We start from the raw sequence: 27,535 nt of genomic DNA on the forward strand, positions 1-27,535 counted from the left end.
GGAAATGAAAGGACAAAAGAAGAAAAAGTGGAAAGAAAATTCTGGACCTGGTACTTGGAGGATGTGGCTGTGGTCAGGCTAAGAAGACCTCGAATGCCATTCCAGGACACTAGCAATTTCCAAGGGGTGTTCCACAGAGCATAGCTTCTGTTGGACGTCAACAGGTGTTCAACAGTGTTCTGTGGCCAAATAGGTTTGGAAAACATTGGATTAAAAGGCTTGACGGGTCTTTTGCTGCAGGACTGCCCAGAGCCTTGAAGAGGCTGATGTGCTTTGTAAAAGAATAAAACTCATAACATTTCCCAGATTTATTTGATCACAGAATGTCCATTTATTTTTCCCCCCTTTCTTAAAAAGCAGTTGACAACTAGTATCCCATAAGCCATATTTAGAGAAATAGTGCTATTTGTGGTGGGAAATATTAACAGAGCTGAACCTTAGGAAAAACAACCCGATAAAGTGGGATAGGCTTCCTTAGAGGGAGTAAGGCGGAGACAAGAAGGTTAGATAGAAGGCCAGGGTAAGCATGTTGGGGAGGAGTCTTGATGACCTAAAAATGAGTCCTCAAAGTGGGAAGTGGGAATAAAAATTCACAAATCATCGTGCACTGTAAAAATAATTGGAAGCAATTGAGAAATATTGGACACAGATTGGGTTTTAGATGGTTTGAGGAATTATTTTTATATGTTAATTTTATATATTCTAATAGCTTTGTGGTTTTTGGCTTTTAGAAAAAGCTTCATCTGTTAGATACATACTGAAATATTTATGGGTAAAATGACTTACTTTAAAAGAATGGAGTTTTTAAAAAGGAATAGGTAAAGCAGGAATGGCAAGATGTTGATAAGCCTGACGAGTTAGATTATTTTCTTGACTTTTGTGTATGTTTGCATATTTCAATAATAACAAGTTAAAAATAAAATCAAGGAGAGATTAGGAAGGAGTATTCTTCACTATTTTAGGTTGGGTTCCCTTGGAAATTGGCTCCTAGGTGGAGATTTCTGTGCAGTGCTTTCAAAGTGAAACCCTATGGGATATTGCCAGAAGCAGAACTGGGCCCAAGGAGATGTTGAAGTGTGATGGAGTCACAGCAGTTGCTCCCTGCTGGAATGGCCTCTCAGTTCACCTGATAACAGGGGGCCAGCCATCATACACCTCTCCCTGCCCCCCATCCACATACACATATTGACTAGTCATTGGATATGAGCCGTCCCTAGAGAACGGGTATGACTTAGGACAGGACACTATTTGGCTATCACTTCCCAGAGAGGGACTCTGGTGTCAAGACTCTGAGCTTACAGTAACTGAGGCAACAAGGACCTCATTCCTGGATAGGGAATCTGGACAGCATACCAATGGCACCCAACACACTCTCCATCTTTAAACACTTAGAACAATGACATTTTTCTTCCATGTCACATGCAGTTGATAATTATGTGTGTGTATTGTTTTGTTGGCTATTATAAAAGAGTGGCATATTTGCATAAAAGGGGCATGTGTTGACAAGAAATAGATCTATTGCTTTAAATTCATCTTGCAAGTGGTTTTCATTGAAATAGCAGGAAACTAATGTCCTTTTAAAACTTTATTAAAATCATCTGGATATACTCAACCTAATAAAAGCAGAGTACACGGCTGCTGAATTTCCTGTAGCTTTAGATATAGAGCAAAAAGAGGCTTATGTGATATCCTATATTTGAAATTGTGTAGAAAGATATGTAAGTGGCCTAAGTAAATATGTATTTTGTAAAGCAGATTCACAAATAGTATCCGGGCTCCGTTTCTGTTGGCGTGACTCTCTGCATGTCTTTGGCATTCTGTGTCACTTGGTGTCTTCATCCTCTGTGTGTCTGTGTACATCGTGTTATTTTATTAGGGCTACTGTCTTTACTATTCGGTTGAAGCCATTTCCCCTCTATGCTCAAGAAAGGTCAATTCTGAAGTGAACCTTTACAAAGAGCCGGATCACCCCAAGCTTAGGAAGCATTTCAGTTCTCTTTTCCAAAGAGGCAAGTTGTGCCTTCATCATAATTGGATTCTGCTTAATCTAGCCATTTTAATGATTAATTATAAATGGGAGCTCTAGGAGGGATGGGGCAGCCATATTTAATGAGGTCACTCAGGTAGCCGAGGCTCTTTCTGGGGCACTGTGATCTTTTACTGACTTTTTGCAGAAAAGGCTCAAATAACTTGCACCTTGTTGTTGAGTTTCTTTAGCAAAAATGCCACTACTGTTAATTAGGGATGTAAATGCATGGAAATTCACACAAACACGTGCCTCTACCCAAAATCCAGCATGCAATCTTAATTACATTTGATTCCAGAACTCTGAAATGCAAAGGAAAACACGGAACATAGTGGGATAAAACTCCTGTACAACAGAGAACTAGGAGGAAGTCTTGAATCGCATTACTCCAGCCAACACACACAAGCTTAACATTAGTTTTTGAACCTATGGCCATGTGTAAGATGAATATTTTGTCCATGAGAAATTAATGTCCCAGAGTTCTTATCACCATTGTTTCTTTGTGAAATGGAGTATGCAAAATGCCTTTTAAAAATGCATCGTTTGGTAAATAGATTGCTTTTCCTCTTTTGGCTTGTGCTACTAGTTGGAAAGGCCCCTGAAGGAGTGTTAAGCAAATGAGCAAATAGTTATAAAAGTGCCAACCAGATTCACAGGAGCACAGAGATGGATGGAGTCAGTGAACAAGACCAATTTTCGTCCTTGTGTGAAACAAACAAAACGTCCCTTCTCCTGTTTTCTTTTCAGGATCTTTTAAAAAGGGTTTATGCTTATCGCTCTTTTCTTGGTTAACAGATTGAGTTTTAAACAAAGAAGACTCTTTTGAAGGCCAATATAAGAAGAACCAGCTAAAGAGGATGAAGCTGGCCTGGGGGCTCTGTGAGTTATCAGGTAAATGTTATGTCTGGAGTACAGACAGAGATAACCAAGCCTGATGGGGCCTTGGATCAATTTAATTCTGATGAATGACCAGTTTGGTAAATATTATTTACATTACTACACAAGTCGGGTCTGTTCCATTCATGTTTGAACAACCCACAGAGTCTGCTGTGGTGTAGCCTCTCGAGTAATCCCCATGGACTGGCTTTCCCCACTGTTAACTCACAATTAGAAGGATAATTAGTAATGAGGGCGCTTTGCTTTTGAACTAAAAATGAAAACATGCGTGAATAGCTCAATAATCTAGAATTGCAGCAATTCATGAACCACAGACCTCAAAACTATATTCTCCAATGATCTATAAAGATGGTAGTATTACATTTAAAAATTTGTTTCTCCTTTTGTCTAAAGAATGCCATTGTTAAACAAACAGTATGGGATTTCAAAAGAAAATAATTTCAAGCAGAGTTTTATCCCTTTCATACACATTTTTCTTTATCTGCATTTTCTTCCACTCCATTTACATATATTCATTCTTTCACTCATGCATTCATTCTGTAAGTCTTAATAAGTATGTCCATCAGTGGTTTTAGGCCAGAGATCAGCTGACATTTTCCATGATGAGTCACACAGTAAAAGATTTAGATTTTCAGGGCCACCCAGGCTGGGTTGCAACTGCTCAGGTAAGCCATTATAGGGCAAAGGCAGCCACAGACAATATGTAAACATGTTTGGTGGTGTTACAATAAAACTTTATTTACAAAACAGGCAGTGTGTCAGATTTGGCCAGCTGGCCACAGTTTGCCAAACCCTGCCATAAGACTCTGGAATTATTGAGACAAACAAAATAGACAAAATCCCATTGAACACACATTGCAGTCAGGGGAGGCAGATAATAAATAGCAAACAACTAATTTCAGAGAGTGACATTTACAATGAAGGAAATGTATTTTATCAGGATCATAGTATACCTTCAGTTTGGTGTACTACTTTATTGAATATTATTTTGTGAATGTTTTCTACATAGTCACACAATCTTCATATTTACTGGCCTTACAATATATTGCCTTGTTGCTATCCCATATTCTACTTAATCTTTCCTCTGTGTGTATATTTAGTTAAGTCTAATTTATAAGCATTCATATGAAGGGGGCAAATAAATCAAGGTGTTCATCTTACAATAAATTTTTTCTAACTCTTTGTTTCTGCTTTGGTCATGTAAATCCAAGAGATTAGGAAAAAAGCAGACATGAGGAAGGTAAATGTATAAAATGTTTGCCCTGTGCAAAAAACAAAACAAAACAAAAAAAAAACAAAAACAAAAACAAATTTTGTCAGTGTCAGATATCCTACAGTTTCAGGATGGTCCTGAAAATCAGGATCCAGAAACCTGGCTTGTTTTGAACAAAGGAAGCAAACAAGTGGGAACCTCACACTTCCCGCTCAGGGCCTGTATTTTACCATCAGGCATTAGCCCTTCACAATTTAGCATATTAGAAACAAAATCTTTCAGAGAAAGATGCTCATGTTCAAACCCCTCATGCATTGATTGAGTGCTGCCTGGATGCAAAGCACAACGCATAGACCTATATTATGGGAAGGATATATGAAGAATCTGACAAAGCCACTTCTCTCCAGGTGGTGACAGGGACCTGCAGGGATGGGACAGATTCAAACCCAACTGTGTCAAGTGATAGAATATATGGGAGGTAAACATTACACCCTTCTGCTTAGTGTTGAGCATAGAGAAAGAACATGCGTGGAACCACTTCTCTTTCAGAAGTATTTGCTCCTCATTTGCTCTTCTCCTTGGGAAGAAGAGTGACCTCTTTGGTAGGTGGGACTGGAGAAACACGGAGGTGCCATGCTTTCTGTATTCTGTATTCTTTTTTTAGATACTGATAGTGAAAAACATATATTACTAGAGTTTCTCTGTGCCAGACAGCAACATTTTCATCTGTTTAATCCTCATGCCAGTCCTATGAGGTGGTACTATTACCATCCCCCTCTTAGAGATAAGGAGACTGTCTCAGGAACATTGGGAAATGGATTTTGCTGCTTAGCTAATGACTGGCACAGCCAGGTTCACCCACACATCTAAGTCCATGATCCATGCTCTCCACTTCTCTGCACCATGACTCATCTGAGAAGTGAAAGTGTTCTGTTCTGTTCTGCCATGATGGAAGCATGCCTGGGGCAGCATCAGGATCCAGGCTTTTCTTATACCTTCTCTGTCTCTAATAGAGGCAAAAAAACAATTTCAATGTGCAGATATGCGCAGATATTTCCTCGGGTCAGCTGTACCAATTGCTAGATTTGGCAGAGATGGATGGCAAAGCCAATCCATCTTCTTGAAATTAGCAATATCAGTAATAAAACAAATATTTTCATCTCGCTTGGTTTAACTCCTGTATCTATTTTCTGAAATTTTGGTTCTCAATTTAGAGGAAAAAGGATGAGAGATTCATTCTTACCCTAAACCTCTCACATATGTATAACTAGTGGCAGTAGTAAGGAGTAGCTAACAGTAATTATGGCACAGCAGGCATTGTGCTAAATGCTTTAGTTATGTATTGTCTCTCTGAATTTTCACCGTAATCCCAAATGAGTCAGTACTACATTTTATGGAAGGGATTAAATTTTAGGCTGTCAAATAGGCTTCTGGTAAATAAAACGGGAATGACTATTTTATTGGCTACATGGCATATTAATAAGGAAATCCAACACTTGATTGCAGTGGTCTTTGATGTTAACATCAAATAATTTTGCCTCTCACGGAGCCACTCACAAGAGTTGATATTGAATGTTATTTGAGAGTACGCCAAGGTCAAAATAATTCAGTGTACTGGCTAGCAAAAGCAGAATGAGATTAGGTTCAGGTACTTCATTTGAATATCTCTTTGATCCATCTACTTCTTCTCATCTTCTTTGGCATGTCCCTAGACAGGTCACCATCATCTCTCACTCGTTACTGAAAAAGCCCCATATTGTCAACCATACATATTCTTGTCTGTGTCAACTGTCTATTCAACGACAAGGAAGCATGATCTTGCTGACAGTCACTCTTCCACATTGAACACCTGTCTTCCAGTATTTCTTAGGATGAAGACCAAAATTCTTAACCTACCCTTCAAAGCTTGGTAAAGCCTGTCCCCTATCTGCTTCTCCAGCCGCATCTCCTCCCCATCTCATTTCTGTATCCCATCTACACTGGTCTGGTTCAATTCTTGGGCTATCTCATACTCCTTCCTGATCTGTGCATTGTTCCTTCTCCCTGAAATATCCTTCTCTGTCTCAGTTTTCACATCCACAAACATACTTGTCTTTTTGGTTTCAGCTGAAATGTTGCTTCCTCAGAATTTCTTCCCTGCTAGCGTAGGTCTCCCTGTTAGAGGTTCATAGCCTAGCCTGCTTCTATAGTTCAGAGGACTTATCTCACTCTGTAATCATTTGGTTTTTGTAGTTACTTGGTTTTTTTTTTGTCAGACTTCATCCAAAATAAAGTTCCATGAGGGCAAGATCCAAATCCATCTTGCTCATCACTTTGTTCTCAGCATCCAGCACAGTGCCTGCCATGTCCTCACCTGTACATATTGTGCAATTAGGGCCACAGAATACAGTTGTAGAGGCTCTGTACTGTCCAGCTCTAGGAGCAGCATCCACATAGACGATGATATCAGTAGTGCTGCCTGCCTGGTGATGGGCAACACAGAAGTCTTGTACCGAATGACAGAATGAATAAATAAATGAATCAATCAATAAAACCACTGATACAGAATTATCTTATTGGGGAAAATGATATTTGATGTCCAGCATTTCCTAAAAACTATAAAACCCCATGTAGTTATCTATGCCCTGCATGTCACACTGAAGTGGCTATTTTGGTATTTTATGTATTCTGAATGAGATCTTTTTTGCTCTTATTTAAATTCCACAAACACTTTTTCATAATCCTGAACTTGGTCCACAACCCTCCAGGTGCTAGTATAAAGTCCCTCTTTGGCTTTTTAATTGTACAGGGATCTCATTTTTAAACTTGCAGGTGAAAAAGAGCTGAAGCTGTATTCCATTTTTGACTCAAAGTATGTTTTTAATATAGTAATCTTATTCAATGGGGCCCTTGAGTAATATCTGCAATGTATTATAACATGCTGGTAAAATATATACAACCCTCAGGGGAAGAAAAAAGTGACACCCCAATGAAGATTATAGATCACAGTATTGAAAGCTGGATTAGCTGGCACAGGGGACTTTAGATAACGAAGTGTCTGTTGAAGATAATAAATCTTGGCTGTGATACCAATCTCTAAGTCTTGCCACACATCTCCATTCTATGTATGACCTCAGGCTTCCCTGCAGCAGAAACTGAGTCATGATTATTACTAATGCCATTTATTGATAAACTTGTACAGGGCAGTGGCTTAGAAAAGTAAAATAGGAATGCTATTGCATGCACTTGGGTTGAGTGAACCGTAGTTTCTTAGGACCAAGCATTGCTATATCATCCCCCAATACTGTCACCATTTTACCTTGTATCTCAAACTTCTGCATTCTCCAAAGAGGCTGTAAGCTCCCCAAGGACAAGACCCATGTTTTAATTTGTTTTCATACCTAACTTACATATATATATACTCGACAGTGCCTTGCACATAGAGAGTTTGCAGGTCCTGATATTCATAGGATGACTGAATGAACTTACTAAACCAAATGGCTTAATTAAACCAGAGTTAAGATTCCACACTGCCACCAAAACATTACTAACATTGAGTTTTTTTTCAAACAGAGCACAATATTCACTTGAACAAGTTTCTCATCTGGAGTTAGCCCATGAGATAGTAGATGCCCTGATGTCCCACTCGTAGACTCCTTCAGGAAGGAAGGACTTACTCTCTCAGCCTCTGGGAGTACAAATAGGAAGCAACCCTTGGTTGTCTGCCCCTGTTGGGAAAAGACCACTGAGGGAAGCCACCTTGCTCCTCCAGGAGTGACCTCTGCCAATAACTGGTCAACACCAGTTTACAAAGGCCCCCTCTCTCCAACTCAGGATGATGTTGCAGGGCCTCCCCATCTCCAGAGCTTCCAATGGGGTCCACTGAGGCCTTTGCCAAGAATGTAGTACAGTCCAACATTTCCCTCTGCTGCATCTGGCTTTTGTCCCACCCCTGTCCACAGGTGTTGATCCCATGAGCACCTCCTAATAAACCTCCTAAATGCTAGCATTTGACCCTGATTTAGCTTCCCCCAGAGCATAACCTATAACCCCTTCCTCTATGTGTCAACAGAATTAAACACAAAGGAATCAATTCAAGGATTCTTCCCCCCACCCCCCATTTGAACAATCTAGTAACAAATGATGCTATTATTTGAGAAAGCTACTGGATCTTGGGAGCAGCTGCACCAGAGAGTTGGATTCACACTATTCATGTAATACAACACAAAGACTCCCATAGCCAGGAGTAATAGGCAGCATCTCCCTGCATTCCATGGGAATGCTGCTACCCAAACAACATGAAGCATTCAGGGAAGTGTGGTAGCAAAACAAGTGCACACTTAATTATGAACAATCTCAAGAGTCCTTGCATTTTTATTTGACCCCCAGAAAACTGTTTTTCTTTAATGCTTGGTGGCTGTTCATTTATATCTAATTCCTCAAAATATGCACCAACATGACAACCCTTTAAGAAATCTATAGTATGGGGTGCCTGGCTGGCTCGGTCAGTGGAGCATGTGACTCTTGATATCCAGATCATAGGTTCGAGCCCCACATTGGTTGTGGAGATTACTTAAGGAAAATAAAATAAAAAATCAATTTTAAAATCTTCTCCAGGATTTAAAAGTTATATTTTTGTTATAAATGTTATAATAAAATGTAATTATTGTTGACATATAGTATAATTATGTTTAATAATCTATTATAACGATCTATGAGGCTCTTGTACAGAAGTCAGCAAACTACAGGCTAGGGGAGAAATCTAGTTCATAGTGAGCAGAATGCAGCCACACTCATTTACAGATTGTCCATGGTACATGCTACAATGTCAGAATGGAAGAGTTGTGACAGGGATGACATGGCCCACAAAGTCTAAGTTTTTACTATTTGGCCCTTCATGAAAGAGCTTTCTGACCTCTGTTTCAGTATAGTAACATTTGGTGACCCCAATAGAGTATAAAATGAAATAGGAAAATTTTGTTGACGGAAAATAACACTCTATGTGTATACATACAAACCCATACATGCAAATGCATGTACACACACAGAAAAGAAAAACTATGTCTGGTCATTAAGATTAGAGGTGAATTTTTTATATTCTTCTTTTTGTTTTTCTTTTGTGGTTTTCACAAGAAACGTCTATTTTTAATTTCTTTTAAAGATTTTGTTTATTCATGAGACACAGAGAGAGAGAGGCAGACACAGGCAGAGGGAGAAGCAGGCTCCCCATGGGAAGCCCAATGTGGGACTCAATCCCAGGACCCCAGGATCACACCCTGAGCCAAAGGCATCAGACTCTCAACCACTGAACCACTCAGGCATCCCACCTTTTTTTTTCCTAATATGAAAACCAGTAAGTGCTATTTACCATTTGTGATTTTTTCTTCAAAACCATTTAGGGGGCACCTGGGTATCAGTGGTTGAGCATCTGCTTTTGGCTCAGGTTGTGATCCTGGGGTCCTGGGATCAAGTCCCGCATCAGGTTACATGCAGGGAGCCTGCTTCTCCCTCTGCCTGTGTCTCTGCCTCTCTCTTTGTCTCTCATGAATAAATAAATAAGAACTTAAAATTAGAATTTTGAAATTCTAAAAATTCTATAGAAAGCTAGCTTTCTATAAAAAATACATTTATCAGAAGTGAAATTACAAAGCAGCTCTGAATGTATGCACACTGAAGTATTTGTTTCATAATACTACCCGTGTCTAAGGAAAATATGTAAACAATGCAATGTAGAGAAGCTTGCCCAGCTACTGGATTAAGCATCCAGTTGGCCATCAGAAGTTTAAGAATTAAAAAAAAAAAAGGCAACAACAACAACAACAACCCTGGATTGTTTCTGTGACAGCTGGTTCCATTTGGTAAGTTTATACACATTATTGTAAGAAATATGGTTTATTCAGTCTCTCACTTGTAATGCTTTTTAAATTCTTCTTGATGTAGGAAAAGAGCCTCCATTTTCCAAAAACAGGCCATTTCTGGCCTGTAAAAATAACATAACTATCCTTATAATAATGTAGTTAACCATTTTGAGCAATTTTCTTAATGAATAGCAAGCTCCATGCTCAGTGCTTTTTACCAGATTTTTTTTTTTAACAAAATGGGGAGAAAAACTCTCAACCTATTTTTCAGACGCACAAACTCAGCCTCTAGTAACTTGAAGAGGTGGTCAAAGGGTCACCAACTAAAACATGACTTAGTCAGAAGTCAAGCCACCTCTTTGACTCCAGAATTCTGAGTCCTTGCTCACTAGGCTGTGCTATCTCCTGACCATTTGCATGTTCCAAAATGTGCTATATCCCCAGCACCATCACAGGAGACTCACATAACTAGCAGTCAGTAAATATCTGCAGAATGACCAAAAGACCATCCTCTTTAGTCTATTACATAAGAACTAGTGCAAGGAAGTGGGAGTTGTGACTTTAAGATTAGGAGGTCATGGTTTTCATATGAAATTATCTGGAAACAGTATTTTCAGTTGCTATAAAGCACAGTAGCACACTATTTCTATGTAATACCAAAACACTTCTGATTTTAAGTAACAGTTTAAGGAAAGTTTTTGTATAAATGTGTTATAAGTCCAAATTGATTTCCTCATTCAAATAAATATTACATTTTGTATAGCGGCCATATTTGCTTAACCTGGTATTACATATTACTATCACATAGGAAAATATCAGAATATGGTTTATATTTCCATTTCCTTCTACCCTCTTAGGCATTTTGAAAATGCTGTTTCTTTGCCCACTAGAAACCTGGGGCTTTTTTTTTTAACTTTCTGTATTAAAGCAAGTATTGCTATATTTCTAATTTGGATCTCTGTAGAGGCTGGAACACATATCAATTCATAATTGATTTTTTCTTTTAGTGAATTAAAACAGAATGGGTCTTTGATGTTTTGAAATTGGTACCACTTAGCCACAGCAAATGAAAAGTCAATTATTGCCAATCTTCCTATTTTATAGATTGAATTTTGCATTTTGTATCCTACATTATGCATTAATAAAAGGAGAAAATAAAATTTGGATTTGAAACTGAAATTTCAAAGTTGAGTTTTCCTCACAAATTATGGCAATTTCTATTTTCATTTAAAATACATTAATAGAAGGGGCACCTGGCTGGCTCAGTCAGTAGAGCATGCAACTCTTGATCTCAGGGTGATGAGCAAGCCCCACACTGCTGTACAGCTTACTTAAAAAAAAAAAAAAAAAAAAAAAAAAATATATATATATATATATATATATATATATATATAATTTTTCTTGTAACATTCATGCAATAAATAAAAATACATTAGGGGCACCTGGATGGCTCAATTAACCATGGGACTCTTGGGTTTTGGCTCAGATTGTGATCTCAGGGTCATAAGATGGAGCCCCCATTGGGCTCTGCACTCAGTGCAGAGTCTGCTTGGGATTCTCTCTCTCCCTCTCCCTCTGCTCCTCCCCCTACCCCCCTACCCCCTCATGGGCACACACTCTCTCTCTCTCAAAGAAAATAAATGTTTAAAAAAATTCAGTCATAGAGAAATAAAAAATAGAATATATTTTCAAACCCTCACCAGCACCAGGCTGGATATTTTATCATGATCACCATTTGATAGAAGAAAGACCTGAGGTTCAGGGAGATCAAGGAACTCGCACAATGGTCCTACAGCCATAAAAGAGCAAAGCTGGGATGTGAACTCAGTGTTTGAGACTATAAGGCAGAAGTTCTCAAGCTCAGCACTACTGACACTTTGGATTGGATAATCCTTTGTTGTGGGGGCTGTCCTGGGCATGGTAGGACGTAGCACTGTCCTTGGATCCTGCTCATTAGATGCTACTAGCACAACCCCTAACTGCTGCCAAGTTGTAGCAACCAAATATGCCTCCAGATTTTGCCAAATTTGCCCTGGGGGTGGGGTGCATAATTGTCTCTGGTTTAGAACCACTGCCCTAAAGCTCCTGTATTAAGCGCTGCCTGCCTTTCAATTCAGGTCAAGATCACTCTTGAAAAATGGACCCCCAGAAAGCTTGTCACAGCCTATGCACATCTGGGCCTTGGCCAATTTAGTTTCTCCCTCATTTTACCTAGGAAGGAAATGCCTGCCTGCCTGCCACCCACCATCTGGGGTGGTTTGGAATATATATCCCAAGATAAAATTAATAAAAAAAAATAATGAATTGCCCTGCTCTCATTACCAGAAATCTGAGCCAGAACTGGATCCATGTGCTCTGGGATGAGATTGTTAAAAAGAGGGTAGTGGGAAGGCTTATTCAAGCTCAGAGGACTTGCTATTTCACTGAGAATTAACTTGAGGAAGAAATAGAATAAGAATTGCAAAGTCATCAAAGATGATGGCTTTTCCTTTATGACCCTTGGCACCAGAACAAAGAGCCTATTTTTGTGGTTTTCTGGATATCCAGAATAAAGAGAATAAAAATGTTTAGGTAATGTTTGGATGGTTTCGAGACCGTACATACATTAGTGATAGGTCAATTAATATCTGAACAGTTCAAAGAGGCAATTATTTTAATTTATAAATCACTTCAGAGGTAAAGAACTGCCATCTCTTAATGTGGTTTTTACAAATAAGAGCGCTCATTGTTATGTGTATTTGTGTGTGTGCGCGTTTCTACCCGTGTCATTCTATCTGGCCTGAATTTTCCGACCAGATCACATACCTCGGTGATTATGTATTTGTCTCGAGAGCACTGCCAAATACATAAAGCATTGTATCTGCAATTTGACCCTTGGCTGAGACCACCCTATTTTTCGAGTTTTCACTGTGCTGAAAGGTACCACCATGCACTGTGTTGCTTCCAGAAACGGACTTCTTACATTACACTCTAAATGGCAGAGTCTGGGAGTTAAGACTCCCCAGAGGGTTATAATGCCTCTTGGTAATCATTCACACACGGAAGAAGGTCCAAGTGATTTCTGGGCACAGGGGGCTCATCAGACACTTTGACAGTTGGTGAAAAGTCTTCAAGTGGCAACTTAGAGCTTTCCTTTAAAACCATGTTGTAAGCATCTCTATATTTTATTTTATTTTACTTTAAAAATATTTTATTTTTATTATTTTAAGATTTTATTATTTTTTGTCTATTCATGAGAGAGAGGCAGGGGGCGGGGGGGCAGAGGCAGAGGCAGAAGCAGGTTCCCCGTGGAGCAGGGAGCCTGACTCGATCCCAGGATCCTGGGATCACGACCTGAGCCAAAGGCAGAGCTTAGCCACTTAGCCACCCAGGTGCCCTGAAGATTTTATTTTTAAGTACTCTCTACACACAACCTGGGGTTTGAACCCACAACCCCAACATCAAGAGTCACGTTCTCCTCTCACTGAGCCAGCCAGACACCCCTATTTTATTTGTTTTTAATTACTGAGTAACAAGTACCACACATCATGCTCAATGCTAGGGTTATTAGAGTATGCAAGACAAAAATCTGATGGTGAAGCTGGAAATTGTCGTATAGTCTGATGAGCACTATCATGGGAAAAGTATAAACGGAGAAGCCCAGACTAAAGAGGTATTCATTGGAGAAGCTTCCAGAAGGGAGTGATCTCTGTTTCAAAGCTGAGAGGTGAATCAGAATTAGTTTGGTGAAATGGAGGTTCCAGGCAGAAGGATGGGAAATGCGAAAAGGCCCAAAGGCAAGAGAGAGCATGGGGATTTCAGCAAAGTGAAGGAAACATGGCTGAGTCTAGAGAGGAAAAGAAGTGAGGATCAAGCAATGAAGGTAGACATGAGCTCAGGCAGGATTGCAAAATATTTTTCAGGTCATACTAAGGATTTTGGCTTGGTCTTAAGGGCCCTGGCATGTGATGGGCATGCTTTGAGGTGAGACTGATATGGTCAGATTGATAGAAAACGATAAGAGGGGAAAGAAACAGCAGGGGAAGAGATGAGGGGATGGGGCAGGGAAGGTGGTACCCGGCTTACCTCCATGGGCTCAATAACTGGAAAGAAGGAGCTTATAGATGATATTTAATGGACATAAGAGATGTTAGTTAAGACTAATAAAGATCCAGGTAATAATAAATTTGCCGATAGTCCTCCCCATTATATATGCCCCTTCCCTTTTAATTCAAGGTTTGTCTATTGCAGACAAACAAAAAGACAATGATATAATCTATGCATATGCCCTTGGCTTCATTAATTAAAATTCACAAGTATTACTAAGTATCTACTACATGCCTGGCACTATTCCAGTTGGTAAGGAACCTCCTGTAGACCAGAGACCCTTCCTACTTTCAGTGAGTTTCATTTTATTTTCCAGTGAGGCAGACAGGAACAGGAAATGAAAACAGAGGTATTCACACAGCTCGACGCTGTGAAGATAAGAAATTACAGGGTCTTGTAAAAGGCTGTGTCCTGATAGAGAAGAAGGGCTCTCTGGGAAGCTGACAATTCAGCTGAAACTGGAACAACCCTGAGATCAGAGGCTTTAGGCGTTCCAGTCCAGGGAACAGCAGAGGCCTTGGGGCAGAATGATCACGATCTTCTTCAGAAGCAGAGATTGTGGAGGCACATCACGGAGGACCTGTGGGCCATGCTAAGATGACTGGACACTACTCAGCTTAGATCTTGTAGTCAGGGACACCTGGGTGGCTCAGCGGTTAAAGCATCTGCCTTTGGCCCAGGGCGTGATCCTGGAGTCCTGGGATCGAGTCCCACGTTGGGCTCCCTGCATGGAGCCTGCTTCTCCCTCTGCCTGTGTCTCTGCCTCTCTCTCTCTCTCTCTCTCTCTCTCTCTGTGTGTGTGTGTCTGTGTGTCTCTCATGAATAAATAAATAAAATCTTAAAAAAAAATGATCTTGTAGTCAGTCCTTCTTACAATTGACATAATTAAATGCATTCCAATGGATGGACTAAATAATCCTTCTTTGAAATGCAGCATATCCCAGTATTCAATGATGAAATGTTTTGTTATATGTCTAGTTTCTACCTTGACATGATACACTTTTTGGTGCAGTGCACTTCATGGGGGAGAACAGACTAGATGGCCTGAGTAACAGCTGTGAATTAGAGCAATGACCTGCCAAAGACCAGGCTGCTGGGCTCTGACCAATTGTTCAGGTTTTTTTCTTGAGGGAAAAGCAAAACAATGCTCTACAGCAATCCCAGCAGCTCTCCAGGGAGGCAACGCACCCAGTTTGGAGTGGGATTTCTGCTTTCGCAGGCCCGCTGCCTCATCAATAATTAATTCCCTTCCATAGTCACAGGAAGTGTTTGAGAAACTGAAGTAGGGAAGAGAGGATCAGCATCAGAAATGTGAGTGTTCGAAGGTGCATTTGCCAATTCCCTGCCGGCCTCAGCCCAGAATGATGGGGGGAGTGCGAGTTTACAAGCAGACACAGGAGGGTGCCCACCTGGGACCCACTCCCTCTTGGCTCTGTGGCCTCAGTTTCTCCGAGTCTCATATGACTGTGACGACAGAAACCTTGGGACACTCTCATATTCCCCAGAGAGTAGATTTTCTTAATTTACATGGCAGCTTTGCTTCCTTGGGTTCCACTCTTTTAGCAGAGTATCAGGCTTTAAAGCCTGCAAATAAAGCATTGATATTTCTTCTGCAGCCACTGTCTTCCACTGGAAATGAGAGCAGAATATTATTAACTTGGCTTCATTTTATCATCACCAAAGGGTGGCAGTTAATCAAGGTGCTGCTTATAAAAGAAAGCCTTGAGATTCTCTTTCCGATGAAAGACTCACCTAAAGGCTATTGTTTGTTGTTGAAGTCGTATCAGTGCCTTGTAAAATGTTAAAAATACAAAACAAGATGAGGGTTGGAGCAGGAGAAGCTTGAGAGGAAGAATTCTTAGGGAAGTTCAATTATGTCGGGCTCACCTATAACAAGTTACATCATATTGTCATGAGAACATCATCATGGTATTACAAAACATTTGTGAATGTACCATTAAAATTTGGGGGGGGTATTCTAATGGCATTACTTCATCATAGTAAAATGAAGAATGTTTGCTACCGTGGCAGATATGTTAATAGCTTTTAGCTTTGAACTGCATTGATTTTGAAATTTTTCAAATAGTTCTTTTTTGGGTGGAAGGTACACTTCAGCATGATAATTCCCATTTCTTCCTTCTAAAGTTATACATTTTCACGGCAGCTCATCTCAGTAAACAGAAGGGGGAGGCCATGTGACATTGGAAGAACTATAGATAGGGCCTTGCTTTGTGATTCACCGGTAACACTTCACCTGGATGGAAATACAGTTGCAAAGATGACATCTTTCGCTCTGGAATGAGAAAGACTAAAGTTCAAGTCCAACCCCATTCCCTTATAGCCATATGACCTCATGGCAGGTTATGATTTATATCAGCTTTAGTCTACCTGTCTGTAAAATGGAAGAACACAATAGTATTTATCCTATAAGCTGTAATAAGATTTAAATATTATATACCTCATAACAACATTTAAAATGAGAGTACAAAACATCATTATTGTTAGTACTAATTAACTCTGCTACTTTTAGCAGGTTGCTTTACCACCCAGACTTTAAATTCCTTACTTTCACAACAGAAGATTTGGACTAGAATCAGTGTTTCTCAAATTTAATCATTCTTACACAGTCCTCAAAATTTTTGCCATTTAGGGGGGAAAATATCCCTGCAATATAGTCTTGAAAAGACTAAAGCCATATATGGAGACATTCAATGTATCTATATAAATCTGTAAATTTAAAATAAACCTATAATATAGATGCATTGGCTTTAATTTAATAGCATAAAATATTGTAATCATAACACCCATCTTTCCAATGTGTTATCATAGAAAATCCTGATGCTGGAGGTTTGAGCCATTCATGGGTGTATCTGGACACCACACCTATAGCCACAACCACTACCTTGTATATCATGGGCTTACGTAGAGCTGTAATAGCGAATTATCTTTTTGTTGCAAATATACATTAATACAGACACATGTGAAACTAGTAGGTACAGAGTAGAAGTTGAGAATAGGCCCTGAAGCCAGTAAGCCTAGGTTCAAATCCCAACTCTGCCACTTGCTGGCTCTGTGATGATGGGCAAGCCACTTTACATATCTGTGCCTCAGTTTCCTCATCTATAAAATCAAGATGATAAGATTGTACTTAAGAGTCTTATTGTGAGTTAATATACATACAGTACTTAGAACAATGCCTGGTAATCAGCATCTTATTGGTGAGCTATGCCTACCAACATATGCAAACACATCACACTTCAACAAACACTGTCTTAGATCATCTCTATGTTCTATTTGGCACTGAAGTCTTTAAGGAGTTGAGATGGAGATCTGGGTCCTAATACTTGATTCTTGGAATACATATTTAATGTCTCTGGCTTATATTTTTCCCCATATAGTAGTACTATCTCCCTCTAGGTGCTTCCTGAGTATGGCAAGGGCTAGATTGGGTGATGAATCTGTATTTGAATAGATTTAATTCCCTCAAAACTTGACAGTAGAAGATCCTATTATTAATTGGCAGCTTATGGCTCTAGCTTGAGCAGAGGATGAATGTGAGAACCAAATGTTGATTGGTGACTCTCCACCGCTTAAGCAAAACCACGGGGGAAAAGAAAACCGTATCTCTAGCTACTGCTTTCCTGCCAACAACATTGAAGAAAATGAGACATAACGTGAATTCCATATGTTCAAATATATTACTATTCCATTTGGTCATAAAAAAAATAAGTCTCTCTGGTCTACCATATCTGAAAATAAAATTGTTTATATCTCCGACTCAAATCCTTCTTCTAAATCTTCACGCACCTGTATCACGTTGACATCCAAAATAAGCATGATTCACTGAAAAGTGTGAGATTTCTGTCCAAAAGGATACTCCACAAGGATAAGGGAATCTATGCACCTAGAGACTGGAAGTAAAAAATGAAGATGGTGGTAGTGTGGCAAATAGATTGTAGCCTGTGTATGTATTGGGAGAAATTCAGAGGGACAAATCAAGTGCTTAAATTACTCAAGTAGAATTATTATGTGTTTAATTATTATGTCTCAGATGAGAAAGATTCCGTAAATCACAGTGAACTGGTAATTACACTGTCGGATACACTATGGCACATTTTAATAGACTACAGAGCCCCTTTACCTTTCAGCTTGAATGTGGTCAGGTTTCACTTTGGGTAACAGACAAGTTCTTGTGTTAGAGCTGTGTGCACGTGGACAGATCTAGACTAAGGCAGCACAGAGGGCTGATACGGAGTGAAGCCAAGTGCCAGGGAAACTGTTTTATCCAACACTGGTTTTGTTTGGTGTGAAAAGAGATCATCCAAAGTCAAGGGACCATGTACGGTTTGGTTTCACCTCATTTGTTACCCAGCTAACTTGGAAGGAAGAGTAATTCTCTCATCAGAGATTACCAATTTCTCCTGAGTCCATTCATAGGTTTCTAAAAGTGAATTTATCATGGCTGTGAGTATACTCTTCCCATTCCCAATAAGATGTGATCCTTTTTTTAGATAGGAAATCATGATATATATTATATACTACTAAATTAAAACTCATCCAATAAATTTGGCATCATATTGGGTTATAGCTAGTACCCAATACCTACCTTCCTTCCTTTATTCCTTTTTCTTCTTTCTTTCTTCTTTCTTTCTCTTTCTTTCTTTCTTTCTTTCTTTCTTTCTTTCTTTCTTTCTTTCCTTCCTTCCTTCCTTCCTTCCTTCCTTCTTTCCTTTCTTTCTAAATGTACTTCCAGTACATTGTTTTGTAAACCTAATCCATTTTATAGACCTAGCTCAGATCATTAACTAGAGTGAGATTATCTTGGTCTCACTGTATCATCTTTTCACCAATGTCTTTTCAGAGATGAACTTCTTTGCTCTTCCCCCACTTCCTAGGCAGGGCAGGTGAGGTCACGTAGGGTTCTGTACTGGCATCAGCTTCCTGACGAACTCTGATTCTTCAGAGCCACCCACACAACCTTCTAATGAAATTCCTATTTTGCTTAAATTAGGCAAGGCCTATTTCTGTTTTTGTTTTCTTTTAAATATTTTATTTATTTATTCATGACAGACACAGAGACAGAGAGGCAGAGACACAGGCAGAGGGAGAAGCAGGCTCCATGCAGGGAGCCTGACATGGGACTCGATCCTGGGTCTCCAGGATCAGACCCTGAGCTGAAGGCGGCTCCAAACCATTGGGCCACTAGGGTTGCCCACAAAGCCTATTTCTATCACTCGCACCAAACAAGCCCACCTAATATATGAACCAAAATGTCACATATATACATATATATGTAATACATATTACTAACTGTATTATATAATACTATTTATTGAGAAATTACTACTTGGCATTATTCTACTACTATTAACATGTAGTAATGTGCATATGCTTACAAGTTTATAAAGATACTCTTCTCTGCCCACCCTTCAGCACTTCCCTTTCTTTTTTTTTTTTAAGATTTTATTTATTTATTCACGAAAGATACATAAAGAGAGGCAGAGACATAGGCAGAGGGAGAAGCAGGCTCCCTGTGGAAAGCCCAACAACGTGGGACTCGATCCTAGGACCCCAGGATCACACCCTGGGCCAAAGGCAGATGCTCAACCACTGAGCCACCCAGGCTTCCCTCCCTCTCTAGTGCCTGCTCCTTTCTCCCCTATTTTTCAATGCACTTATCTCTCTCCAACATTCCTTATAATTTTATTAGGTTTATTGTTTATGTGTCTTCACTCACTGGAATGTAAGCTCACTGATATTTCTCAAATGCCCAGGACAGTCTCTGACACATGGCAGGGACTCAATAAATATGTGTTTAATTAATTAACTAGTTAATTAATGAGCTACATGCTATTGTTTGATTTATTACAAATATTCCTTTAAATCTACAATCTCGATTCTTCTACCTACCTTACAGGATCCGCTTAGGTAAAAATGTTTGCTCTCCTCTCTAAAGCTTTTTGAGTATGGGCTAGATTTTCACATCTGTGCTCTTGCCCAGCAACAGGGGACTAGATCAAATGACCTCCTGAGAGCTGTCTGGCCCTTGACATTCTAATTCAATTCCACTTAAATGTCCTAAAAGTAATTTGTAGAGAAATTCTTTTCCTCCTCCTCTCCTCGATTGGAGTGCACATTTATCTAATTATTTCCTTGGTAGATTGACCTAGCTTTGAAGGAGTACCATGTCAGCTCTCATGCATTTTCTCTAAGCACTCACTTTATAAAACTAAGAGACTAAAGACTCAGCTCTCTAGGGAATTAAATTGCATTCAAATAAGATTAAGGATTTTTGAGTCACAAAAGCAAGGACAATCAGAGGCTAACTAAGAAGAGGCAATTGTTCAGCAAACTAATCCAGACATGTAATTCACAAAGGGACTCTCACAATTGGTCAAGAAAGAAAAATGCCTGTGGAGGATTGGGCGGGCTGGAGTGAGTGAGGGCAGCCTTCTTCCTTCCAGGGTTTAAAGGCAAGTCCCTCACTTCCTAAAGGGTGAATACGTTTATTTTCTAAATTTAGTCGATTATGGCCCAATATCCTTCCACTGAACTAGGTTAGATCTCGAGAGCCCGGCACTTGGGGTAGTTTCTAAAGATTAAGCCATGGCTTGGTGAAGTGGTGTTGGGGTGATGTGAAATCTGTTGATGTTGATCTAAGGAGGTTCGTTTGTCACCCCTCATTTTGAGCAGGGATTCTTAACCTCTTGTAGGCCATGGACTTCTTTTCAGAATAATGTTTTACAATGTGTAAAATAAAGAGCATAAATTTTCAAAGCAAAGTAATTATACTGAGTTTCATTTATCAAAATATATTTTTTCAAAAACAGATCAGTAATACACGTTTATTAATAACATTAAATATCAAGGGCTAGTAGTAGGTCTGAAAATTGCTGTCATTTTAAAGTGCTGGTAAGTTTAAAGGATAGTTTGAAGTATTTCAACATCTGTACTGTCAGGTGAAAATATGTACAATTTATAAAAGTGATAAAGTCAAGGTACTAATAATGCTGTGTCATGTTGGCTATATTTATAATCAAAGAAATGTTAAATTTCAGTTAGATGTTAATAAAAATAATGATGTAATTTCATGGATGCCATGGCTTCTAGCCCAGGTTAAGAATTCTTGGCATAGAGACTGAAGAGCTTATGTTGCCTCCCCCATACCATGGCACCCACCTTCACCATGAGATGCCTGTGGTTGCTGACATTGGTTTGAACTGTTACCCCACTAAAAATGTTCCTGTTGGCTCAGGTCCAAGATGAGAAGGCTTGAAAAATTGGAAAAACACCGTTACCTGCCACATGTGTCTTATGCTTAACAAAATGGCCTCTTCAGCCTGCTGGGCAAAGAGCCCCAAGCTACCATGAGAGAGTAATAAGAGCTCTGACAATAACGTGACTAACTTGTCCTGGTTTGCCCAGGACTGTCCCTGTTTTAAAATGAAAAGGGACATTTGCCCAGGACATCCCCTATTTTGTTCCCCAAAAACCTGGATGGTTGGTGGGTGCTCTGGAGTCAGAGATAAGAGAGTGATTGGAGCCAATTATCTCCCTGAGTCTCAGCATCTTAGTCTCCAAATGGGAATAAGAACGCCCTTCTCAAAGTTATACGAAGGGTATCCTAAAGGCCTACCACAGTGTCTGTCATATTGTAAGCACTCAGGCAACCGTGACTATGATCACCACTGCTGCTGTCAATTATAACATTAGCATCCGACCTTCTACCTTATGCCATCCTCCAGAAAGAGCCACACTTCACTGCCACTGTAAGTTATACATGGTCTTCTAAGCACCTCTTAAAGTGTTCACAAAGAATTTGGTAACAACATCATGTGCACAATGGAATAATGTCTTAGGTTGAACCATATGAAACTGACAGTTTTGTAGACTGAAGGCAGGTGAATGCTGATAATGTCCGACAGTTCAATCTAATGTGTGTGTACACTGAGCACCAGGTATGGCATTTCCTAAAAAAGTGTCATCCTTTCTTCCTTAATGATTTTGATATGAAAGGGCCTCTCTTTAATTTATCCTTCTGCAGCCATCCCAGGTTTCCAACCAGATTTAAGACCACATGCCATTATATTCCTTACAATCAAGGTAAGCCATTAAATGCTCCAGTAAAATGATTTTTTAAAGATTTTATTTATTCATGAGAAGCACAGAGAGAGAGAGAGAGAGAGAGAAGCAGGCTCTATGCAAGGAGCCCGATGTGGGACTCCATCCAGGGACTCCAGGATCATGCCCTGAGCCAAATGCAGACACTCAACCACTGAGCCACCCAGGCATCCCTCCAGTAAAATGATTTTTTGACCTTTCATGAACTGCATGTGAAAAATTCACAAATCAGAAGAAAAATTCTTTAGTTTTAGAACTGTCTGTTTGCTCTAAGTACAGTTGTCATTGTGTATCTTTACTTTTTGGCAATGAATGATATAGTAGCTTATGTAATCCTTTATTTTATGTCTTGGGCCTAATCTTGACCATGTGACATTCCCCCATATCTCACAATATCCAGAGTTACAAAGAGACACATTAATTGTGGATAGCTAAAAAGGGAATTTAAAATGTCATAGGTGGGGTGCCTGGTGGCTCAGTCGGTTAAGTGGCCAACTCTTGATTTCAGCTCAGATCATGGTCTCAGGGTTGTGGGATCAAACCCCACATTGGGCTCTGTACTGAGCATGGAGCCTGCTTGGGATTCTCTCTCTCTCTCTCCTGCTCTGCCCCTTACCCCACTCATGTGCTTAGGCTCTTTCTCTAAAAGTAAAATTTTTTAAATGTCATAGGAACTAAATAAGAAATGTATATTACTAAGGTTTCAGGCTCAATAACACATCATTAAAGAGAAAGCTCCCAGCTAAATCTCTGAGGCAGAGCTGTCCAGTGTGGTAACCCCAGCCTCATGAGCTCATTGAACACATGAAATGTGGTTAGGCCAGATTAGGGTGTGTCCCCAGTATAAAATATACACTGGATTTCAAAGACATAGTGATAAATAAAGAATGTAAAATGTTTTATTTATAAGTTCATGGGGTTTATATGATGAAAAGATAATATGGATACATTGAGTTAAATCAAAATGTTAAGATTAATGTCACCTGTTCCTTTTGATCTCTTTTAATGTGGCCATTTCAAAATTCATATGTGAGACATTTCAAAATTCATAAGTCCATGATGAAGTCAGATGTCCATCAACAGATGAATGGATCAACCATATGTGGTAAATACATAAAATGGAATACTATCATTCTTAAAAAGGAATGACATTCTGATACATGCTATCTGGATGAGCCTTGAAAATACTATGCTAAGTAAAATAAGTCAGAAGCAAATAGGCAAATATTGTATGATTCTACTTATATGAAGTACCTGGAATAGACAAAGTCATAGTAAAAGGAGAATAGAGGCAACCAGGGGTCAGGAGGAGGAGAATGGAAAGTTGTGTTTAACAGGTACAGAGTTTCAGTTTGGGATGTTGAGAAAGTTCTGGAAAGGGTTAGCAGTGATGGTAGCATAATACTGCGTAATTGCCATTGAATTGCACATCTAAAAATAGTTCTAATGGTAAAATTTGTTATGTGTATTTTACCACAACTCAAAAAATCAGTTATGGCTCACATTATATTTCTTTTGGTCAGAGCTTCCCTAGAAAAGCTTATTTAAAGGGCCAGGCAAAAATTCTCTTCCTTCTGGAGTCAAAAGCTGGGATTCACGTTCTGGTTCTGCCTCTGACTGGCTAAGGAACAATCTTAGAAGTCTGACACCTCAGTTTCCTCATCTACAAAATGGGGATTATAAAATGCACCACCTAGGAATGTTATGTCTAAAAGAGAACATATGTACAGTGAGGAGCATAAGCACAAGAGGTGGTACTGAATAAATGGTACTCATTACCGCTACAGATGGAAACAGGGTCTTCTATTTTTAGCAATATTTAACTATTTTGCTATAATGCCTGAGGAATAATAACCCAAAAGGCTCAGCATCATTGTGCTTACCTGGGTGAGAACCTGGTCAGTAAATATTATCCCCTCTCTGAAGACCATGAGAAGAGCTCCGTCTTACTCTATAGAACTGGCATTCATTTCAGAACCTCCCTTCCCCTATAGTTCACAGTAGGTGACTTCATCATGTGATACAGGCATTCCTAAAAAATCTGTTGGGCAAAATTGCGCGCTGAAAATGACCAAGAATAGGGAGAACATAAGATTAGGGGCAGACCATCTAAAACCTACATATCTTTAGAACCAGAGCACAATGAGTCCATGGGGAAAACAACTGGTCCATGGGGGAAGAAGTTGGCCAGCTGCGGTGGGTAACTCAGCCAGGCTAGAGTGTACCACAGCGGATCTTAAAAATGCACAATCACACACACACACACACACACACACACACACACACACACAAATAAAATGTGGATGATGGCAGTGCCTTGGCTGGAGCAGGGCTGGCGGGTACCGAGACAATGTGGATGGAAGAGGAGTTCTCAGCTGTGGGCTGCCATTTAAGTAGGCACGGGAGAAAGGGCACCCTGCTGTGAGCACACAGCTGAGCCAGGCCAGGGGTGCTCATCCTTGGAGAAGGAGGCACGGGTGTGGGTGCTAAGATAGCCTTTACAAACACCTGAAAGGTCTCCTGCTGCCAATGGAGCAGGTCAAGTTGAGGATGCTTCCCTTGCTTGCTGAAGCTTTTAACTGGGCTCCTGCTAATCCAGTTTCGCCTGCCTATGGAAAGAGAAAAGCACATTCGAACCAATATGTCTTCTGCATCGCCCAGACAGAAGTCCCCTCTTACAATAACAAATGACCTAATTCACACTACAGAACCATACACGTCTGCATTTTCTTTGTGCCAGGGGCAGGACTGCATACATTATTCTATTTAATATTCACAATCCCGTCACACATCTGGTGTTATTATGCCAATTTTAAAGTTATTACCCTGCTGAAAGATCCCACAGCATGTAAGTAGCATTAGGATTCACTTTAAGTCTGCTTATCTCAAATCACTTCCTCTTAAACACTGTACTACACTGCGTGGTCATTTGAGCCTGCCTGTCACTTAGGTTACAATAAATGGGACCAAACCCTTGGACAGAATTTAGGTTCAGCTTTGCCTAAGCTCAATGACCTTCCACTGCCCTTTCTGAATCCACTCCATATAAGAGTGGTGAAGATGGATGAAATGGTTCTGCTGGTACTTGGCACTTTGGGACCAGTGGAGGGTATAATGTCATGATCTAAGAACTCTAGATCTGAGGCTCGTATTGTGAGTTAATCTCCAGTCATGTGTGAAAATGAAAATCAATAGGCTAGAAGTCTTCTGTGTTCTACCAAGGTTTCCAATGATGACATAAATGGAAGAATGTCTAAGCAGAACTGGGTATGCCCAGATCACACCAGATCAGTTACTGCCAGGGTTGATAGTATGCAAAGAAGTCTTACAGGCTAGCAAAAAAATCTGATGCAAGAGATTCTTGGATGAAATTCAGAACTGGATTCCCATCCTGGGATAGTCAGTTAATATGTACCAGAACAGGCAGATTGGCTATTAAGATATTAAATATTTCAGTAGTGGTAGGTAAGCAGGCATTGCTTGAGCCTCCACATGTCTACCCCTACCACCTTAGTCTCCATGGCCACTCCCCTGGGTCCCTCCAAACATCCTCACATTTCAGGAACTAAACACCTAGCTTCCCAAGGAGTGTCTAGTTTTTCAGCTAGCATCCATTCTCACTGGCCAAACCTTATGCCATACTGTTTGTTAAGTATATCCAATATCACCCCTGCCTGCCTCTCAATCTATAGCTAAAGAATTAGCTTAATTCCTGAGATCTCAGTTGCCCATCTTTATATTGATGGGTTAGGGAGTACAGATGGGAGTGAGAATCGTTCACTAACCAGACCTTACTGGATGATTCATCCATTGTTCGAGAATAGGAGTTTTTTGTTTTTGTTTTTGTTTTTTTTTAAAGAGCTGAAATTCATTTGTAGAAAGTATCTAAGTAAGAGTTGCAAATTCCTGTGCATTGGCCGAATTTGGTCTGCAGATAGGTTTTTTGAATGACCAGGAACTTATAAAAATACTGAATTCAAAGATGAAGCCAAAAAAAAAAAAAAGTTCATTACAGCCACCCACCACTCTTTATCTTGTCCTATTGCTCAATTGCACACTTGAAAACCCAGCCTATTCCCTGAAGGCATTCAAATTTGGATCACCTATCTGAAATGCCTCCAATACCATCTCATCAGCATAGGCCTACACCCATCATATGGTCTATGACTTGAGCTATGCCGTTTCTTTTTTTTTTTTTTTTGAGAAATAGATGCAAAGCTACATTCAGAGGTAGCCAATTAAGAGTAATTAAACATTTCACCAGGTCTAATTAGATTTGATTCATCTCTAATTTTATTCCCAATGAGCACATTTTGATGATTATTTTGTATCTTAACTTCACAGGAGACAAGTGCTCATCTCTTCCCCTCAGGTTTTTTCCCTCTCCTTAAGGGATGTGACAGTGAGTCATCATCCATGTTCTCCCTGACTCCTAGTGCCATTAAGTAAAGCCCATCTGAGAGCTGAGAAGGGAATCCAGGGCACTGGGGCAGCTTCTGGCTTTGGGCCACCTCACTGAATTATTCATGTGGAGCCAGGGTGGGTGAGTGTCCAGCCACAAAGATCCAGAACCAAGGCCAAGGGAAGATGCTGGTCTGGAATAACTGAGGAAACCACCACTGGCGCCAGTGACTTGGAAGCTCCCAGTAGAACCTCATGACTTCAGCTCAGGTCCAGGTGCCCCTTGACCCACACTACTTAGTACTCTTTGTTAACTACAAAGGGAGCTCTAAGGAGCCAAGATGTCTCTCTGACCTAGTATAAACTTGGTCCTTTAAGTTATTCCTTTCAGCAACCCTGCAAGAAGTTTCAGGAAGCCTGGGAGTTTTCAGAATGAAGAGCAATCCTCAGCCTCTAATTTCCCTCTTGTTGCACTCTTGTAATCATCCCATTGGTGTTAAGTTGATTGTATGATTTTTGTATGTTTATTGAGTACCTATGATGTGCAAAGTGCCGTGAGAATCCTGGCCAGGGGTTACAGAGGTGAACAGGACACAGATCGGGATCTTCAAGCATAACATGTAAGTTTCATTTGGAGTCTACTTGATAGTGGCAGAAGTGGATGTGGTGTTGGACATGAGGTCTTCAGAAGAATTCTAGGGCTCCAAGGACAACCAGTGGGAAGGGAGGCTCTGATCAAGTCATGGCATGTACAGTAGCACAGTGCAGGAGGGTGGTAGAGTTTCATCCTGACCAGCAGTCCAACAAGAAGATATCACTCGTTCATCTTGTCTATCGCTCATTCATCTATGATGATATACAGGATAAAGAAAAATAATCACTAAAATTTTTTTCATATCAAATTTATACAAGACATTAGGTAAGTGCATAATATACATTTAATCTTATTTTATT

The 27,535-nt window shown here is 39.9% G+C and overlaps 1 protein-coding gene across 48 annotated transcripts in view; it reads right to left on the minus strand.

The window, feature by feature from the left end:
• LOC144289788 (uncharacterized) overlaps positions 1 to 27,535 on the minus strand; it is a 392,823-nt gene that overhangs the window by 228,562 nt on the left and 136,726 nt on the right. For 2 of the 48 annotated variants that reach the window (XR_013357722.1, XR_013357721.1), the window contains exons 7-8: positions 15,812 to 27,427; positions 15,469 to 15,688 (exon numbers count right to left, since the gene is read on the minus strand). The exons of the other annotated variants lie outside the window; for them this stretch is intronic. The gene's annotated coding sequence lies outside the window, so the exon portion shown is untranslated. The remainder of the gene's footprint in view (positions 1 to 15,468; positions 15,689 to 15,811; positions 27,428 to 27,535) is intronic. 48 annotated transcript variants of the gene reach the window in all.

This window comes from Canis aureus, chromosome 19 (genome assembly GCF_053574225.1).
Source record: "Canis aureus isolate CA01 chromosome 19, VMU_Caureus_v.1.0, whole genome shotgun sequence".
Lineage (NCBI taxonomy): Eukaryota > Metazoa > Chordata > Mammalia > Carnivora > Canidae > Canis > Canis aureus.